This window comes from Arvicanthis niloticus, chromosome 8, assembly GCF_011762505.2.
Source record: "Arvicanthis niloticus isolate mArvNil1 chromosome 8, mArvNil1.pat.X, whole genome shotgun sequence".
Lineage (NCBI taxonomy): Eukaryota > Metazoa > Chordata > Mammalia > Rodentia > Muridae > Arvicanthis > Arvicanthis niloticus.
Window position 1 is genome coordinate 49,502,359 of NC_047665.1, and position 21,259 is coordinate 49,523,617.

General features: G+C 39.2%; 1 long non-coding RNA gene across 2 annotated transcripts in view; it reads left to right on the forward strand.

The window, feature by feature from the left end:
* LOC143443203 (uncharacterized) overlaps window positions 1-21,259 on the forward strand; it is a 102,036-nt gene that overhangs the window by 30,927 nt on the left and 49,850 nt on the right. Inside the window, exon 3 of one of the 2 annotated variants that reach the window (XR_013111969.1) lies at window positions 17,194-17,289. The exons of the other annotated variant lie outside the window; for it this stretch is intronic. This is a non-coding gene — a long non-coding RNA (uncharacterized LOC143443203). Of the gene's footprint in view, window positions 1-17,193; window positions 17,290-21,259 lie in introns of those variants that run through there. 2 annotated transcript variants of the gene reach the window in all.

Below are 21,259 nucleotides of genomic sequence, written 5' to 3' on the forward strand. Positions count from 1 at the left end.
AAATGATAGATTTAAAGTTTCTCTTTATTTTCTCCCTTTCCCTCTATAAACTATCTCCAATATTTTAAGCTTCCTTTAATTTTCATCTAAATTTGCACTGTATATAAACTATCATAAAATATATGGACTCATTACATAATCTATGAGTCTCAGCTAAAATCTAGAAAAATTAGCTTAGAAAGTGTCTGAATAGAGTCAGAAAATAATGCATCTTGTTTTGATGTTTTCTTTTCTATTCTCTGAATCATAAAGTCTGATTATATAATCTTTACAAAATGGGTTTTTTTGGAGAAGAGTGAATTAGTGAATAGTCACTATGTCTATCAAGGTGGAGTAGGGGATGCTGAAGAAGGTGCTCACACACTAGGTTGAGGGAACAGTGAGCAGCGTAGGAGCTCAGCCTAACCATGCCCTGGCATCTACGAGTAAGACAGTTTTGGAAAATTCTGCAAGAAGCAACACACAACAGAGGCCTCATCCCTTCTCAGGAGACTGTAATGTTCTTTGGAATAGGGAGATGCATTGCCATTGTCAGAAACAGTGACTTTTTCCAAAGTAAGGGGTCTGGAGAGATGGCTCATCCATTAAGATTTTCTTGTAGAAGAATCTTTCCATTCTCAGCACCCACACTGGACAGCTCATGACCTCCTGTAACTTCAGCTCCAGGGGATTTGACAGCCTCCTTAGGCCTCTGAGGTTACTTGCACATCTGTAGCATACATTCACACACACACATACAATATGCATAGAAAAAAACCAAAAATAAACAGAAAAGTCATATTACTCTTTTTAAAAACCCAAAAGGAATGAAAGCATCTCCTGATATCAAGATGGAATCCTTCAGTTCTAAACATGTTAAAACATGTTTAACATGGGTATGTGTGTACACATTTTCAGAGGATCATGCAGCCTGGAAGTTTTTGCTTTTCCTTAGCTGTTTTTTGATAAATCCACTTTTTAAAAAAGGTTCAGGTAAAATCCATTTAATATTTAAGAAAACCCATTTCTTAAAAATTATATAATCTGACTTTATGCTTCAGAGAATAGGAAAAAAAGGTAGCAAAACAAGATACAATGTTTTCCTGATTTTATTTAAGCACTTTTAATCCTTATTCATGAAATTCATCCTCCCTCTCAGTGTGTGTGTGTGTGTGTGTGTGTCTGTGTGTGTGTAGTATTCATATGTAATGATTATACATGTCTTTTCTGAATCTTTGAGTATTTAAAATCTGTGTGCTCATATGTGGCTTTGCATGTGTGCTTGTGTGCATTTGTGAGTGCATATGGATATGATATGATACATGTGTGTGGGCAACTTTAACAACTAGAAAAAGGCCCCAGACCCTGGAGCTTGAATTACTGGTGATTGTGAACCACCTGACTTGTGTACTAGGAAGCACAGGGGATCTCAGCAAGAGTGTCACATTCTCTGAACTTCTGAGCCATTCCTTCAGCCCAAAAGATAGCGGTTTGCTTTTGATGTTGTTATCCTTTGTTCATTTTTTTTTTAATTTTTAAGATTTATTCATGTTATTTTATCTGTATTTTATCTTGTTTGTATTTTGTTCTTTAATGTAAACTTATTTGTTATTTCTTTTCTTTAGGAAAGCCTTCATATAATACAGGCTATGTCTGTGTAAGCTAACTGACCAGGGCATAGATCAGACAATGCTCAGGTGACCTATTTCAAGGTCACCTGAACACCAATGAAATGACCTTCATATAACTACTGTTTATCTTCAGCTTCCCATATCTAATGTTAAATGTTCTTTTGGCATCAGTATACAATTCCTCCATTAGTAAAAACAACAATGAGATTTTGGATTTACCTGTTTTATAAGAAAACCATGTTAGGGATTTGGAAACGGAATCCCCAAGCTTTAACCTAATGCGTGTCAACATGGTAACATATTTGCTAGAGGCTTATAGCAGCAACAGTTTATTTGGCCACAGTAGTGAAAAAAATGTTGCAGTCTGCAAATCCCCCCTGGATGTCTTCCTTCATTAAAATTTAGCTACTTTTTGTCTTAAGTCCTTTTGATACTCTGTGTCTGAGTCACTTAAGTCAGCTTGACATCTGCTCAGAATTATTCACCAGGCCTCCAAACTTGAACTGGATTCAGCTAAAAAGAAAGCAAGCCACCCTCAGAGAGGCAGTAAGATTCTATAGTCTTCCTGCACATCCTGCAGAGTGGAATTCTAACTAGAAACTATCCTATAACCAGAGATTTTTAAAACACACACACACATGCACACGCACACGCACACACAGATGCACACGCACATGCACACACTCACAGGTTTTTGTTTGTTTATTTACTGTGTGTTTTCCTGCATGGAGGTTAGGGGACAAACCAAAGAGCTAGTTCCTTCTTTCCACCATGTAGGTTTCATGGGGATCCAACTCAGATTATCAGGCTAAGAGGAAAGATGCTTCATCCCCTTCCTCCTCTCTCAGGCCTTCCAAACACTGGTTTTGTGTTTGGGCAAATCTACAGGTTAATTGAATATAATAACCTGAGTTCTGTAAGAAAAATCTTGAAATTGCACCACATTTTTTTGATTCTGTGTTCCAATCTAAATTCACTGAATATCTTGAGCTATAAGAAAGAAAAAAGAAAGAGAAAGAAAGAGGGAGGGAAGGAAGGAGGGAGAGAGAGAGAGAGACGGAAGGCCTCAAAAACTGGAACATCAAATAGGGTGTTCTTAAGGGTGCTGCTATTTGAGGAGCATTTGGATGCTTTATGAGATGGGATCTACATAGAGAATGTAGCCTCTGCCTCTTGACTCACTATGAAGTGATGGACTCTGTCACACTCCTGCAGCCGTGACCTGGGCTTGCATCTTCCCACCACGATGGACAAAAACCCTCCAAAACTATGAGCCAGTAAAAGTTTCTACTCATATGTTGTCTCTGCCAGGTACTGTGTTCACAGAGACAGAAACATAACGATCTCCTTGTTCTATTATTAAAATAGATAATCAGCATGTGAGCTGCCAAAGCTAATACTTTTACACTATTGATTATATGCTACTTCTAGAAAATTGACATATTGACAAAAGTTCTGTCAATCTGGATTGGTTCCTGCTGTGAAAACTATTTCCATAATCTTGGCATTCTCAGAGAATTACCCCTCGTTGTAACCTCAAGGTAGCCATGAATTTCCAAATTGACCTAATCTCCACCTGGACTCAGGAAGGTCATGAAGACAGGCAAGACTACTAAGCATATGAATAGAATATATGTCACTGGTGTGTTGTCACATGTCACTGGTCTCTTGACATACAGATCAGAACCTTCTCATTGTACTTTATACTCTGAGTATTCAGTTAGGTGATGTTTTCATTTCTGTTTATTCTCAACCTTTACAGTTTCTTTCCTGCAACTGTTCCTGGACCCAGTATTGCCATCATTTCTGTTAGTCTGGGTATGCTCTGTAGTCCTGGTGTCAGAGCTAAATATGCAAGGACATTATTTGGAGGAATACTTTATAGCAGAAAATGAGGGTTGGGGTGCACCTCAGTGAAGTACTTCAGAGCATAGCCTCTGGGATCCTTGATCAATGATGCCGCGAGTGTTTAGAGACCTGTGAGATACATGCTCAAAGCTGCTATTAATACACACACACACACACAGACACACACACAGACACACACACAGACACACACACACAATGTGTACATGCACAATTTATTATTTTGTTGCTGTTATAAAACAACATGACCAAAACCTTATGGACAGAAGAGTTTAATTTGGCTTAAGATTCCAGAGGGATATTCCACAGTGGTAGGATGGCATGACAGCTAGGGTGGTCAGGAAACTGAGTGATATTTCAGCCACACAAAGGAAGCCTCACAAACTACCTGAAAGCAAGACAGATGAGACTTACAGTTCTCAAAGCCCACCCCCAATAAGGTGACATACAGAGAATATCTAGTTCTCAAAATCCACCCCCAATAGGGTAACACACTTCCTCCAGCAAGGCTGTACCTCCTTAAAGTTTCATAACCTCCCTCAAACCACAACAGAAAACCAAGAGTTCAAATGTCTGAGCCATTGGGAGATCTTTCTGATTCAAACCACTATAAAATATATAATACTATTTAAGGAATATATGCTATTACATTAATTTTTCAGATTTAAAAACTAGGCATGAGGTGGCGTATCTTAGTTATTAGCCTGTACTATCTGAAGAAGGAAATATTCAGATAGTTTTACTTTATAACATTTGATATCCTAATCACTTTTCTCTGCCTGAAACAGTGGAGTATGACTAGTGGTGTCTTCAGAAAGATACCCCAAGATGCTCTATTAATGGGTTAAACTGTGGTCCTCTGTCTACCTCATAGGTTGAACTGTTAGCTTTAATGAAGCTGTATTTGAAGACAAGTTCTTGGGGAGTAGGGGAGTAACTGAGAGTAACTCAAAATTATCACTGTGGTAAGCACTAATCCTATCAGGGTGGTGTCCTTAGAAGAAGAGAATCACACTGGAGCTCTTCCTACGGACACAGGAAAGAGAGACTGTGAGAAGATGTACAAGAGAGCAGTTGTCCACAAGCCAAAACTAATGAAAAAAAAAAAAAAGAGATCTCTTCAGAAGCCATCCCTGTTCCCTTCTTAATATTTGACTTGTAGCCTGAAGATTTGTAGGAAGACAAATGTCCATTGTTTGAGCACCCAGTCTGTATCACTCTGCAGTGCTAGCCAGAGCGAAGTTAGCCATGTCAATCACTATCAGCAAAGCCAATACACTAAAGGGCCACTCATTAAAAGGCTCAGATTAGCAGTAACTGGTTTGACACAGCTTGTTTGCAAAACCAGAACGGCTCACTTTTTGAGTGGTTGGGCCTGCAGCTGAGAAGCTCTGCAGGCTGCAGAGTGCTCAAGAGGCCTCTGCTCCTGGCCTTTGATGCTTCTATTTTCTCTCCTTAGATAATATGAAAGGACAGCTTACCATGTGCTCCAGGCTCACAATGGAGCAACTTCCAGAGCTAGCTTCAGTTTCAGAAATGCTCCTACTTGTATACAGATAATGTCTTCCGAGTCTGTGACCAGAAGAGGATAGCATCTGCAGTGTACTCTCTCCATAGGCAGTCATCAAACATAATGATTTTGCTGGACACCCTTTGCCATCATCATAGAAAAAGCTATACTCTCTTTCATCTGTGACAGTTAATCTTGGTATGTCAACTTGACTATATTTGGAATCAACTAAAACCCAAGAAGCTGGTCATACCTGTGAGGAATTTTCTGGATTAGATTAGTTATGATGGGAACACTCACCCTAAATCTGGGCCACATACCTTTTAGTAGCAACCCACATAAAATGAAAAGTAAGAAGGAAGGTTTTGCTTTTTTGCCTGCTTGCTCACCCTGTTGCTGGTAAGTTCATCTGTCCCATTGTTGAGGCATGACATTCTAATATTAAATTTCTGATATTAATTTCTGATATTAAAACCCACTTCTTCAGGATTCTAACAAAGACTGAAGATCAGCAGCTCTCCCGGAATCCTCCCACATTCCAGGCCCAGATTTTGATTGCTGAGACATACAGTCTTGTGCACTAAGCAATTGCTAGGTATTTGGTCTTTACATCAAAGAGGCAGGCATTGTTAGACTATCTAGATGACAGCCTGTAAGCCACTCTACACACACATTACACACACACACACACACACACACACACAGAGGGGGGAGGAAGGGGGGAGGGAAGGAGAGAGGGAGAGAGAGAGAGAGAGAGAGAGAGAGAGAGAGAGAGAGAGAGAGATCCAACAATATTCTAGCTGAGCTTTCAGCAAGAAAAGAACTCATTGTTCTAGATCAAATACTTAAAATAATAAGCTTCGAGTAAAGCAAAGATTCATTGGGCTCTCAGGGTTTTAGAATGAGGAAGTCTAGGCATTGACTGAGCATGTGTCTGCCAAGGTGTGAACACATCATGCTGGATACACATCAGGGATGTTAGAGTATAATAATCACATCTCCCAACTGCACAGCTAAGTCCTTGAAATAAATCTCTACCTCTGTGGGTGTTTGTGTGCATATGTGTGTATTTGTTTGTATATGTTCTTCTGTGTGTGTCTATGTGTATTTATGTGTATGTTTCTGTGTGTGTATGCTTATGTCTCTATGTTTCTGTACTTGTGCTTGTTTATATATTGTATGTGCGAATATATTTGTATGGTTGTGTATATTTGTGCATGTGTGCACGTGTGTGTATATATATTTGTGTGCATTTGTATGTATGCGTATTTGTGTATAGTTCTGTATATTTGTGTATATATGTGTGTATTTGCATTTGTATATTTTTGTGTGTTTATTATTGTGTACTCGTAATTTGTATGTCCGCTTGTGTTTGTGTATATGTGTGCATTTGTGGGCGTATGTATTCATGGGTGTGTTTGTATGTGTGTGCACCTGTCTCTTGTTGATTCTCATTCTCTAGTGGAACACTGATTCATAGAAAGACAAAACCTTAATTTTCAAAAGAATAACATGCAAGATTATGAACAAAGCGATCAGCATGTTCACCATCAATGAGGAACTTCATCTGAAGTTTCAGAAAAGGGTTCTCATTACTTGTTATGAATTGACTATGGTTTTGAGGTTTTGACGTTAATGTATGAAGATTGTTTTGTGTAACTATGACTTTAATCAGGCATTCATATTCTTGAGAATTAGTTACTGGAACCTAACTTTACAGAAGAGATGAAAATTGTACCTGAGGAAGATTGTACAGTTTGTAAAGCACATGCCTGTGCAAGCATGCAGACATGCATTAAGATTTAAGATGTGCTAGCTAGCCAGCCTACCCTAATCAGCAAGCTCTAGGCCAATGCAGAGATCCTGTTTCAAAATCAGAGGTGGATAACATTTGAAGAATGACACTTGAAGTTGGCCAGTGGCCTCCATTTGTACATGGGCATGCACACACATGTATCTGTAAATATACATGTACCTATATACTGACAGGGACACACACATACAAGACTTTATGATTATATCCAGAAAGCAACTGAGATGCTATGATGCACTTTAGGTAAACAATAAATAAATTCTAATAAATTCTGTGTTGTGATCTGATGTGGATGATGGTCACAAGGTACACCTAGCAATATTTGCAAATGCAATTATATTCACAAGATAAAAATTGATTTGCACCTGAATCTATCAATACTATTCAAGAAGTTCCATTTGAGGGCTGAAATTCTTCATTTATATTATCCATTCTTTTTCTGTGTATCACATTTCCTAAGTAGCTGTGCTGATATCAGGTGAAAATACAAGCTTATAAACTGTAGGGATGATGTTATCTTCTCTCTGTCACCTGGGCTTACCATGTGATACTTACTGAATTTCCATCATCCCTACTAACATTCTGTAACTGAGCCCTGTATCTGCCTCACTTCTCAGCTCCATTTAAGCCTTTCACCCCTCTTCTCTCTCTGAAAATGTATGAAAGCTGTTCTGACAGAGGTTAAAACACCACCCCTCTCAGCTTCATCCACTGAATAGACAGAGGAGAGGTAATCTTAAAACTGAGGTGGATGGTTTAGGTTTTCAATGTGTGTGTGTGTGTGTGTGTGTGTGTGTGTGTGTGTGTGTAGTTGTGTGAGCATGCGTGCTGCAGCATGCATGTAGAAATGACACCTTTCTGGAGTGATTTAGCTCTCGCCTTCTACTATGTGGGTTCTGAGGATAGAGCTCAGGTTCTCTCTTCTTGATGCACTAAGCCATCTCCTCAGCCCCTGAAGTGTGAGCTTTCATCAAGATGACATGCTCTTTCAGAATCTGTCCATTACTTTCCATCTCCCCATTATATGTGCTACAATGAACTTATTATTGCATATGGAGTATGACTTTTATATTTCTTTTCTTTTTCCTCCTCCACTATCTGAATCTCTAGTACCTTTCATTTTACCTTGGTTTTACCCACCTCTCTGGCTTCACATCTCACCTTTCTTCAAAGTTGAATATCCAGTCAAACTAGCTACCTCAAATGTCCTTAGACTTGTTTATATTTCTCATTCCCATGAAATTCTCTCTCTTTCTCTCTTTCTCCCTCCCTCCCACTTTCTCTCTTCTACCAACAATATTTCTGCATTTGTCTTCAATTGATCTATAATTCTGTGTTTATATGGTATACAATGTAAAATATATGCACATAATGTGGATGACTAAGTAAGGTAATTAATAAATCCATCACCACTCAAATTTATCACTTCATTCAGCAGTAACATTTCAAATCCAATCTTTTAGCAGTTTTGAAATATCCAGCACATTGTATTATTAATTATAAATGCCATCCCATGAAAAGCTTGCTAAAGCTTTTTGTTTGAAACTTTGTAACCTTTGGTCAAGGATTCTTCCTCCAAAGGTCAAATTTTCTTTTTCAGGGCTTCAATTTCCTCATGAAGATTTAATAGAATTATGAATTTTTGTTTGCTGGGCTCTGTCTTCCATGACTTGATGCTTAATTAAAGTTCATCTTTCTAGCTCCAATGCTTAGGATATTAAATTATACGTGGCATGATTTTTGTTTTTTCTTAATGAAAGAACTCAATCATTGACTAAAATCTGTAAACCACATTTAAAATGATAATATATTTATTAAGTACTACAATACAGCCTGTTTATTGATTTATTACCCACCAAAGAAATCATAACAGATTTGATTAGGCACTTATTAAGTAAAAAGGAATACACATGATTATTATATTTATCCCTTGGGACATTCAAAACCCTGACTCTAGAGGAGACAATGGTGTGGTCAGTCCCTCCTGTGTCCAAGTTGGAAACTCTTCTCCCCTGATCCATGGTTTATGTATTCAGAGGAGCTAAATGCAGGTGATAATTGATCTTTGCCCATCTTCAGTCTATTTCTGAGTTGAGTTCTACCTTGAGCTGGAAGACTATGCTTCACCTCTAAGCAAGAAGCTTTCATCCCTAAAGACACTTAATAACAGACACTTTTCTTTGTACAAGTTAATGAAGGATTACAGCATGAATACTGTCTTTTGTGTGTCTCATCTTTCTTCATTAAAGAAAATGCACTTAAGCACTTACTAGACATCGTGACAATCTGCAAAGCCCATTTCAATGACCATTTCCTGATTTCTAAACATCAATTTTTCCAGTTTAATACTTCTATCATTGTAATCTTTTTATACATGTTGACTCATGCTGTGAATCATATATTACCAAATATAACTAAAATTCAATCAAGGCAGAGACCATAGTTCACCATGGCTTCCCTGATTGTGCTGATTCAGCAAATATCTTAAAGAACCATGTTTTGGGTCCTAACGACTGGGTAGGAGTACACAAATGCTCACTTAGTGGTGGGATATCATGTGAATAAGTGGGTTCAGTGTTGGTATAAGTTCTCATAAATTCATGAGACAGGAGGCAGGACATCATGGTTTGAGTGACAAAGTAATTTCAAGGGACAAAATGAAGGGACTACAAAGCTTAAAAAGTGTGGGTGCTGCTTTGAGAGCATGGTATTGAAATCATTGGTATGGACATCAGAGGTATCCTTTGCAGAGCATAGAAATGGCTTCCCAACCAACCTTAACCACTGGGTTATGAGTTATGATGTTTTCTTCATCAATCTGACATTGGTCAAGTTTTGCTCTTAGCACCCAGTTCACCTAAGCTCAGAGTAGTTAGAGAAAGTAGAGGAATCCTGACTGCAATACAGTTGATCCATAAATGATATTTCAGATTATATTCATGCTGTTGTAGCTGTACAAAACAGGTTTTAAAGGAGTATGAGGGGCTAGAGAGATGGCTCAGTCAGTAAAGTGCCTGAAGGGCAAGAGTGAGAACTTCACCTTGGATCCCTAATGAGCAGGACTAAGCTAGGTGTGGCAGTAGCCATTGATGACCACTGACTATGGGGCAGAGACAGGTGGCTCCTTAAAGCTCATTGGCTAGACAGCCGAGGCAAGTCAGGAAGCTCCAGACTTAGTGGAAGATGCCTCCTCAAAAAATAAGATGGAACATAGTGGAGGGAGAACCACAGCTCCAACCTCTGGCCTCCATACACACATACACATGTGCACACAACATTACCACATACATATGCAAGAGCAGGTAAAAGATGCTAACCCAGAACACAGAAATTGCTCATTTCAAGATGTCTGAAAAGTGTTTCTGTTCCTGAGAGACCAAAAATGTATTCTGTCGGGAGGAGTGTTCATCAGATACACATAATCACAGGTTCAATCTCAATGAATTACTCAAGCACAGAGACAAATGCTTTGGCAATGGCAATGAATCAAGAGGAGAGATTGTCCCATTTTCCTTCCTCAGCATCTCACTTACAGGAATAATTTCATTCTGACTCTCTGTAATGAGTTTTATGACCCTGGACAAGTGAGTAACTTGGCAGAGTGCCAATCTTTTCATTTATTAAATGAAAGGATTGTGAAGGCTCGTTCTTGCCCCCACGGTGTGCCCCCCGCGGTATGCAATCATGAATCTAGGCACATGCAATATGCCCGGTGTCCAGCTCCAGCTACAAAAGTGAGCCGTTATTCATCACACAAGCATGCTAGGCTAGCGTCTCTGACAGATTTTCTTTTCCAGTATTCACAAAACCCTAATAAGTGTGTCTAAACTTTTGAATTCTATAGAACACACTGTCACCTGCAAATTCCACACCTCCAAACCTCACATTTTAGTTACAAAAGCTAGCAAAAAGTAACTCATGATGTTTTAAGTAAGTTTATGACGTGCTATGGCCCATATATCTTGAGCTGTATGTGGGCCACAGGCCACCACCTAAAAAAGGCCTCCAACCTTTATTTTCTGATCTATGTGCTGATTATAATCACATAGATAATCACATTATAATTTAATTATAAACTTTTTAATTTTCTACATATTTATTTTTTAAAATCCACAAAAAGTTCAGCCCTGTGGAAATTTGTAGAATGGCTCATTAGGTAAGAAAACCTAGTGGACAAGCATAAGGACCTAAGTTCAAAGCCCCAGCATGCACATGGAAGCCAGGCATGGCCTGTGTGCCTGTAACCCCAGATCTGTGGTAGGACTCAGTCAGAGGAAGGAAGATAATTCATTGGTGCTTGCTGGTGGCTACCTTAGCCCCAAACCAGAGAACTACAGTTTCTGTAAAAATTAAAGCCGAAAAGGATAGACAGCCTCCTCTGGCCTCTGCATACACAAATGTACACACATGCTTACCCCTTCCTTGATTACAAATAATTAAATTTTAAAATTCCAACCACCAGAAAAAAGGGAAAAAAGGAAAAAATAAAATAAAATAAAATTCCAATCATAGGAAATAGTTTACAAAAAGTTCTTAGCATAGGAAGAAGCCTAAGCAAGAGAGCTCAGTGGGTAAATGTTCTTGTGACTGAGCCTGAAACCCTGAGTTCAATCCCCAGAGCCTACATGATAGGAGGAGAAAAGTAAGTCCCCCAAATTGTCTTCTGACCTCTTGTGTGTATGTACACACATAGACACACACAGCATGGAATTATGAATCAATAACCACATATTACCTAGAGAATTTCCAGAGCTTTCCAACCTGAACTAAAAAATAGATTTGCACAGGCTCCATACATGACCTGAGAGATGACTCACATCCTCCCTTCCTCTTCTGATCCTGTCCCTCCCTTTCCAGTTCTAGGACAGTGGTTTGCTTCTTGCCCTTTGCTTTGCATATCTAATGTTGTCTCTGCAGCACGGGTTCATAGTCATATACTTTGGCTTCACCCATGGTTTCTTGGCTCACAGCTTCCCTCCTCTGTAGTCATTGTATCCTCCAGAGACCCGAACCATTCACTGCCACCCTGTATTATTTTCATATCCCAATTGCCACAATGGCTCATTTAGTTCACATTTGTATACACTCTGTTTACTCGTTGTATGGGTTTACTAACGAGCAAACTTGTTCCTCCTTTGGATCCCAGTTTCTAGAAAAACAGAGGCATGATCAATGCCAGATAAATATTTGCTGGACAAACAAATGATTATAGAGAGGTACATAGTCAATATTCAAATAAGACAGAATAAACACTTGACTCAAGACCAGAAATATTGACTTCTGATTCTTGTGTCAGATTATCTAGTCTGAAACTGAGGACATCCACCAAACTTCAAGTGTCCTTTCTTGGGATTTGGATTGTGAGTTTCTTGAGAACTTCGCCTTCAAAAGTATCAGAAAAATTTATTGATTTTATTTTCTGCTCAGAGTTTTAAGGTCTGTTTCATTACTTATTAGCTGTGAAAATGTGTACAAATTACTTGCCTTCTCTAAACTTTAATTTTCTATGAACAAAGATAACAACAATTATCTACAGAAGTAAGTACCTGGCACACAGGACCACTCTAAGGGCATTTGCTAGTATTTTTATTATTATGCAACGTTCTCTTTGGGTGCTAATAACTGGTGAATTATAACCACTTTGGAGGCAGTACTGAAATACCAGGTCTTCCCTGAAGCTTTTACTAATGTTCTCATTTGCCTTTTTCTTTCATAACATTATATTAATCCCTTAGTAAAAACACCCAAGTACTGGATTTTTTTAAAATTTGATCTTGTAGCACAGACTATAGAATAATTATAATTTTTATGCTTCATTGCCTAGAGATGACAATATAGACACCATTTGAAAATATTAACAATATATTCAACAAATATGATTTATTTCATCAGTCCTCTTACCTTTCCACACCAAAATTTATATAAAACCTCCTTGCTCTCAGATTCCACATATATGCTGGCAGAATATTCATGTATAGGTAAAACAAGGGCATCTGATGTTAACTTTTTTATTGCCCTTTATTTCACCACAAAGATGTCTCTATTTGTATTTACTCTCTGTGTAGGATACAATGTAAGTACCCAGTTTGAAAGCTTGATCTTTTCCAATATTTCATTTAGTGAAGTAAAGAAAACAAAATATAATTGATTCGAGTATACATGTATATGAATTAATTTACTCAGTTAGCAAACATGGGATGAGCTATGTATACACAAGTGCCCTAAATAAATTCACCATCTTCTACTGTCTTTCTATCTTAAGCTAAACATAGTTTATTGCCTTGTCTTTGTCTTACCAGCCACCTGTCCTAGTTGATCCTGTTTACTGTGATAAAACAACTTGAGAAGGAACAGGTTTGTTTCAGTTTATAGGTCACAGTCTATCATTGAAGTTAGTCAGATCAGGAACTCAAAGAAGAAACCATGGAGGAACACTTCTTGCTAGATCATTCTTAGGCTCATATTTTGCTAACTATCACATAACAGCTAAAGACCACTTGCATAGGAGATGGTGCCACTCAAAATGGCACTCCTATATCAAATAACAATCAAGACAAACCCTTACAGACTTGTCCACAGGCCAATCTGATATGGTCATTCCCTGGAGACAATCAAAGCTAACTGGGACATAACTGATAAGCACATGTCTTTTCTTTCATTCCTCTGTAAAATCTTCAGTCTTCATCTTTTCTTATTTTCATTTTTCTGTTTTCAAACAGCATTTATACAAAAATATTATAGAGGAAGAGAGATGGAGATGGATGGATGAATGGATGGATAGATACATAGATAGAGAGACAGATAGATGATAATAAGAAGGGGTGAAACACAGTAGACAGAGAAACAGAAGTATACATACAAGAGAGGGAGAAATACATATGCAAGGAAAGACATAGAGAAAGAAAGAAACAGAAAGATTGACTAATCCAAATTACTTAAAATTAAACATGAAAAGAGTATCTTCAATCAGATAATATCAAAAGCAAATCACACATAAAATGGAGCAAAGATATTGGTACTGACAAAAAATGTTGATAGCTACATATCTGTTCTTAGAAACATTGAAAATTGGAAGACAGTGAAGCAAAATCTTAAAGGAATTAGAAGAAAATATTGTTTAATATTCTGTTAGGTTCAACCAAATTCATAGTGTAATGTCAAAAGTACAATAGAAACTTTTCCAAAGCAAGAGAATAGAACTGAGCAGTATCAGAATAGGCTAGTAAACAGATGGGAGAGATTCTATAAGAGAAAGGAAAGTGGTGCTCACAGGAGTTCTCCTTAATCCTTGAATGAAGAGCAACAGGTGGAGTCCCTCGGAGTAAATTCAAGAGTTTCTCTGTCATGACACGCTCATAAATAATAACTGACTATTGAAGATAAAAGTACTAACAATAAGTAGTGAGTATTGTAACATTCTTTTATAAGAAAGTCTATAAATAAATAAATGATAAAACCATAAAATATAGTGTGCTGATTAAGTTTTGTTGTTGATGTGTAGGTAGGTTAAGACATGGAATCCTTCTGAGATTCACACATCCTCCCTTACCCTCCTTGTTACTTAGATTAAGTTTGTGGATTTTGAGCATGGTTATCGATACTTTATGGCTAATATCTACTTATAAGTCAGTACATACCATGCATGTCTTTCTGGGTCTAGGTTACTTCACTCAGGATGATATTTTCTAGTTCCGTTCATTTGTCTGCAAATTTTATGATGTCCTTGTTTTTAATAGCTAAGTAGTATTCCACTGTATAAGTGTACCACATTTTCTTTATCCATTCTTTGGTTAAGGAGTGTCTGGATTGTTTCTAGTTTTTTTTTTTTTTGTTTTTTTTTTTTTTGCTATTATGAATAAAGCTGCTGTGAACATATGATGAGCAAGTATCCTGTGGTATAATGGAGCATCTTTTGGGTATATGCTCAGGAACAGTATAATTGGGTATTGAGGTAGAAATAGTTCCAATTTTCTAAGAATCTGCCAGATTGATTTCCAAAGTGGTTGTACAATGTTACCCTCGCACCAGCAATGGAGGAGTGTTCCCTCTGCTCCACATCCTTCACCAACATGTGCTGGCACTTGGGGTTTTGAACTTAGCCATTCTGAGGGGTTTAAGATAAAAGTCTCAGGGTAGTTGTGATTTGCAATTCTCAGTGAGAGAGGATGTGCTTAGACCTAATGAGACATGATATGCCGGTACATGTTGGTAGCAGGGAGGGAGGAAGGGCTTTCTCCTCTGAGAAATGGAGGAAGGGAAAGGGAGGAATTGGGAGGACAGGCGGGAGGGAGGTTGTGATTGTGATGTAAAATGAATAAATAAATTATTTATTTATTAATGAAAAAAACAAAAATAAAAACCGATATGGAAACCCTGAGGAAAGCATTGGTTAGGTGTGTGTGTCTGTGAGAATGTGGGCTGGGTAAGAGGGGTTTGCACATCCTGTGAGGAGTTGTTAGGGAGACGGACTTAGTAGGAGTGTAGAAGGTATACTTCTCCTCTGAGAATTGAGATAGATGACTTTTCTTCTCTCTTTGATATGAGAACTTAAAGTCTTGGCCATTGGACTCCAAGACTTATCCCATCCTCTTCCCTGGGGTTCTTAGGATTTGTAACCTGGATTGAGAGTTACATCATTGTTTTTCTGAAGCCTTTTAACTTGAGTTTTCAGTCTGTGCCTAGCCCTATCAAGGGTCCCTCTACTGTCTATTCAGTATCCCCAGATGGGCTGCTCACTCCCTCTGAGCTTCTCTTGTACTATTCCAGTCACTGAGCTATACAGTTTTGCCTACTGGGGTCTGATAGATTATGGTTGGCTGGGAAGGGTGCTGCCTCAGACATCCTGTTGGAACATTCAGTCCTGCTTGGCAGACACTGTGACTCTTCTTCCCTGAGATACTTTTTGCTTGCCTACCTGATGGGACAGCACTTGTGAACTTTGCCCTCACCATTGGCTCCAGTTCTTACCTCCCAATAAAAGACACCTGTAGAGTCATGTTTCTAAGTACAACCACCTTTTCCACAAATTGTAACTTGCTGGAAGAAATGAAGATATTCTATATGAGACATTTGTGTCTCCCAGTCTGCCTATCAGACTATTGAAACAATGGACCCCAAAGACATGGGAATTTCCCCCAGGAATCTCATGCTGAGAGAAGGAAAAAGGCACCAGCCAGAGGGAAAACTTATCTCCAGGAAAGAGATTTAGCACAGTACTAACAATTTGTCAGACCACCTTACAGGGTAAGCCTGAATCCCAGACAATGATGAACCCATAGTGGACAGGACACCACTTTGTTGGGACTCTGGAAATGTGAATTCCATTGGCCCTATATTTAAACTTCAGGACATCGGAAGAAGGACTTCTGTGTGTAGCGGTGGGGCTGGATTTTTTTGTCTTGTTTTGTTCTGTTTTGTTTTGCCCTTCACTACCAATTTGGGTTTTTTAGTTGGCTTTTTAAGATTGGGTGACTTGAACTTGGCTTGGGGCACAGATTGTGATTCCCATGTTCAATAATCTAGTGCTGAATTCTTTGGATATTTTTAATTATGTTCATTTTTCAGCTTTTTTGCTTTCTTTTCCGGTTCTGTAGCTCTGAAAATTGTCTATGTGTTGCCAAACCCCACATTTATGTCTTCAGCAGTTTTCTCCCTGAGCCATAGCCTTGTGGGTCTATCTGCCCCCTCAGGATTTCAAATTGCATGCTTAATAAGCAACCCAGCCTTTGCCTGTCCTGATATGAACCCTGAGTCTTCCCTGCTCCCACATCTTTTCCCGACAGCTTTTCACATCTTAGTTGGGTAATTCTGGACCTCCAGGCTGTTCAGGCAGAATCCCCTGGAGTCACTTCTGACTGTCTAATGCAACCAGTCCATTAGCTGACCCTCTGACCTCCTCAGACTCAGCCCAAACCCACATGCTTCCCACTTCCACCTCCTTTATAACCCCGGCACCTGTTTCAGCTCTTCCCTGGGTTCTTGAAGCTTCCCAGCTCTCTCCAAGCTATTGACCCAGTTCTCTTCAGCCTGCTCTCAATGTAGGCACTAAAGCCATCCTACTTCTTCAAGCCTTCATCTTAGTCAAAGTAGAAGCAGGTATCCTAAACTTTATGGAGGTCTCTTAGGATGATTTGCTGCACTGAAAACCCATTATACCAACTTCTTCCTCCCTTTCACTTGGATCTACTGTCCAGTCCTCATGATTATTCAACATGGCAAAAATCCTTGGCTCCTGCTCTCCCCCTGACAGGAACATTATTATCTACTTGGCTGTAGCAGGTCTTGAGTCAAATATCTTGCTAGGCAATGCCTCTGTTTTCCTCAACAAAATATTTTTATTGATTATGAATTTCATATCATGCATCCCAATCATACTTACTTCCTGGTCCTCCCAGGTCCACCCCACAAACCTTATGATCCCTTCCCCTAGAAGAAGGAGGAGCAGGACGAAGAAGAAGAAGAAGAAGAAGAAGAAGAAGAAGAAGAAGAAGAAGAAGAAGAAGAGGAGGAGGAGGAGGAGGAGGAGGAGGAGGAGGAGGAGGAGGAGGAGGAGGAGGAGGAGGAGGAGGAGGGGAGGAGGAGGAGGAGGAGGAGGAGGAGGAGGAGAAGAAGAAGAAGAAGAAGAAGAAGAAGAAGAAGAAGAAGAAGAAGAAGAAGAAGAAGAAGAAGAAGAAGAAGAAGAAGAAGGGGAGGGGGAGGGGAGGGGAGGGCAGGGGGAGTGGGAGTGGGAGTGGGAGGAGGAACAAGTCTAAATTCTGTTGCCCATAATCTCACTGGATCATGGTCAAACTCTCAGTACTGTCACCTGAGGTGATACTAATGGCCTTGGTCAGTGCTGCTGCAAAGGATCATGTTGGGGATCTGTGGTCCTGCTGCAGAAGTAATGCCCGTTAACCTTCTGTAATAAGTCTTTCTATACAACTTTTCTCTTTATAAAGTCTAATACACTGGAGTCATTCCAAAATTCATTAAGGCAGTTCTTTGCTCCTCATTCTTTCCCGGGCATCCAAAACAGTTAGTTCTAAAAGCCCACAATGAAGATATCCATAGAAATCACAAAATTAAGAAACAAGTAAAGGAAAAAATATACATGTACCTTCCTGTATTCTGAGGTAGATAGCTAGCATGGGAAACATTTACTGACATGAAAAGCTATACTCTGAGAAATGGGATAAAGTTAAAATTAGGAAAGGGACAGGGAAGATGAATGGGAAGGACAAAAGTAATATACAATAATTCTCTTGTCTGGTTTCCCCAGCTGATTTAGGGAAAGGGGAATTGTTTTGGACAGCTTATGCTATACTATTTTTCAGCACGAGCATTTCATTTTCTCATTCCTTTTCAAACTCTGGGCTGTCTGCTTTCCTTATATTTGTAAATAGCAATGATCCAGGCCTTCCTTGGCTGCTGCCAGCCGTGCTGACCTCTGTTCCACTCTTAGTTTGCTGTTTGACCTGCCCTGCCACGCTCAAAAGACATTCGGATTTGAGTCTCTGTTAAACAAGTCAAAAACAATACACCAGTCTCACTCAAAAGAGGCTGTATTTTGTTCCTTGGGAATAAAAGGAAGAAGCATTGAGACATTTGCACAGACATAATCTTTTTAAAACTTTTTTTATATAGTCTTTCTTTAGTCAAGTCGGGCTACACTGAAGTCAGTTTAGGACTTTGATCTAACACAATGGGTGAGGAAGTCTCCTGTGCCATTTTCTTGTGGTTTAAAGACTTACATTATGAACCCAAGGCTGCTTCTCAGCTTCTCCTATTGCCTGCAGCTCTCATCTCTTGTCTGCACTGACACAGTCACTAAATAGTCTATAGTTTCTTACCTGTCATTTTGCCAACATGAATATAAGCCAACATGAATAGTCAATCAACAGTCATCTCTTAGCTAGGGTTTGTTTCCTCAAAGAACTAATGATCCAGCAGAAAGACAAGAGTGACACCTGGAAGTGCTGTGTACCTATTTATAGAACATAGATGGTGATCATGGGGATCACAATGCAACCCACATATATGTGGGCATGGAACTGGTCACCTTTGGCCTCTGTGGAGACAGCATGTAGCTTCTTTATGCTGAGTATGGAGCCAGAGATAGACACATCTGGTTGAGAAAACAATTGAACAGGGAACCACATGTTGAATGTTTTTTCTGCTAATATGGTATGCTGGTTAATTTTAATTGTAAACTTGACATAAGCCAAAATCACCTTAGAATCTGAATAAGAGACTGAAAGACTGTCTAGCTCAAGTTGACCTAGGTACATTTTTTGAGCAACTGTCTTAACAACATTAATTGGTGTGAGAGAACACAGCACATTGTAGGTGTTACCATTCCCTGCATTTGGGTCCTTGACTGTATAAGGGTAGAGAAAGTGAACTGAGTACTACACATGCATGCATTTATTTCTCTCCACTTTTGACTGTAGGTTTGAAATGATGGGCTGCCTCAAGTTCTTGCCTTGGCTTCCTCATTCTGATGGACTGTATCCTGGAATTGTGAGCTAGAATAACCACTTTCTCCTGTAAGATAATTTTGTTTCAGGCTGTTTTATCACACCAATGAAAAAGAAAAGAATATGCATGTATCAAAAAAAAATCTAAAGTTAGTTACAACCATGAATTCCAACTACCTTTAACTGGCACCATCCATAGTCAGAACAATCTGACATGCAAATTTACACTAGGTTTAGCAGAGTCAAGGACATAATAAGATTAAATGTCTCAAGGAGACAGAGAGAAACAGTCTGTAGTGTTATGAAATGATGAGGTTACAGAAAGATGCTTATGCTGATGCTGAGGAGGATTCACATGATGGACTGACCTCATCCTCAAGATGGTCACTGAATATCTTCTTGAATTCCATTCCAATATTGTGGAACTAAGTTCTGTGGTTTGAAGATCTCTGAGGAGTCTGCAGCCATGGGACTCTGTTTGGTGCTTTCTTATGATTGAGATTTCTCCTAGTCAGTTTGAAATAGTATCTGTCTGTATGACTAGATGGAGAGACCTCGGAAACAATGACCCTCTGCTGATAACAGAGTGAGTTCTGACCATTCCAGTGACTGTGAACCTTTCTTTCATCTATGAATTTCAGGATATAATACTTTGCTCTCAGATCTTTCTCTTACTATCCCCTGTTACATTGTATTTCAGAAGAGAATTTCCCTTAGACATGGTCCTTTATCCTTTGGCTTGTGAGGAATTTCAATCATAGGAAACAGGACTGGGGGAAGAAAAAGGTCCAGGGATAGAGTATCACTCCCGCTCTGCCTATCCCCTACCTTTTTGTAATCTTTGCAGAGTACCAGCTCACACAGGATAGGGTCCTCATTGCCATCCCTCTAGAACCTTTTAAACCACATTCCATATGGCTCCATAAGCATATGGCTGTGCTCTGCAATTTCCCATCTCCCATGGCTCCTATGCTCAGGTTAACCAAACCTCTTTGTTCACTCCAGTCTCCATATGGTAGTAGCTTCACACTGTAACTAAACTCTGAGTCATCTTACTGTTTGCATTTAGCCTGGCAGGTCCTCCATCATTTATATAAACAATTTATGGTATTAAAACATTGTAAGGCTAATAACTTCCCCATGTTGTGTCTGAGTACCAGTGAATTTACAGACTGCCCCTAAAGCTACACATCCTACATCCTCCATCTTGGCTCATTTTGTCATACTGCTGAGCAATAAATATACACCATTGTTTTCCCAATCAAGAAAATTGTAGCCCTGGTAAGTTGCAGTCTTTGCTTCCTTAGCTTTTCTTTCTTCTTCTAACTTCCTCTTTTAAAACATATTCATATCTATTTTCTAAGATGGTTGTAAGAGACAAAATCCAAAAAGGAATGCTGGCTGGGAGCTACCTTGATCCCAGTGTAGAACAAAGTTTCACATGTGACATTAATCAGACTTGTTTCATTTCCCATAATGTTCATTTACTAAATTTTAATCCATCTTATTAGGGCTTCTACCCTTGAGGGACCATCCTGATGCTTTGCATAACTACCATTCTGTTTCGTAAAAGAAACACCTGCCATGGTGGAGGATTCCAGCAGTTTCATGCTCCCCTCCCTGTGTGCTCATGTGTACCCAGTGACCTGGCCCTGTGGCCTCAGCTTGTGCTACCTCACTCTCCTTATTCAGGCTGCTAGATAGTCTATGTTCTGAATTTCTCTGACATCATTTTAAAATACTTGTGTATGTGTGTGAACATGTGTGTCTATGAGTGTGTGTACATGTGTGCCACAGCACACATGTCGCAGTCAAAGGGTCAGAGGGAAACTTACAGGAATCAGCTCTCTCCTTCCTCTACATGGGTTCAAGGATTTGAACTCAGGTTGACAGACATGGCAGCAAGTATTTTTACCCACTCAGCCATTTTGCTTGCCCCTATTTTTCCAAATTTTGCAGGCTATGCCCATTTCCCTTCTGAAACTCTCCATCTTCTCTTTTTGAC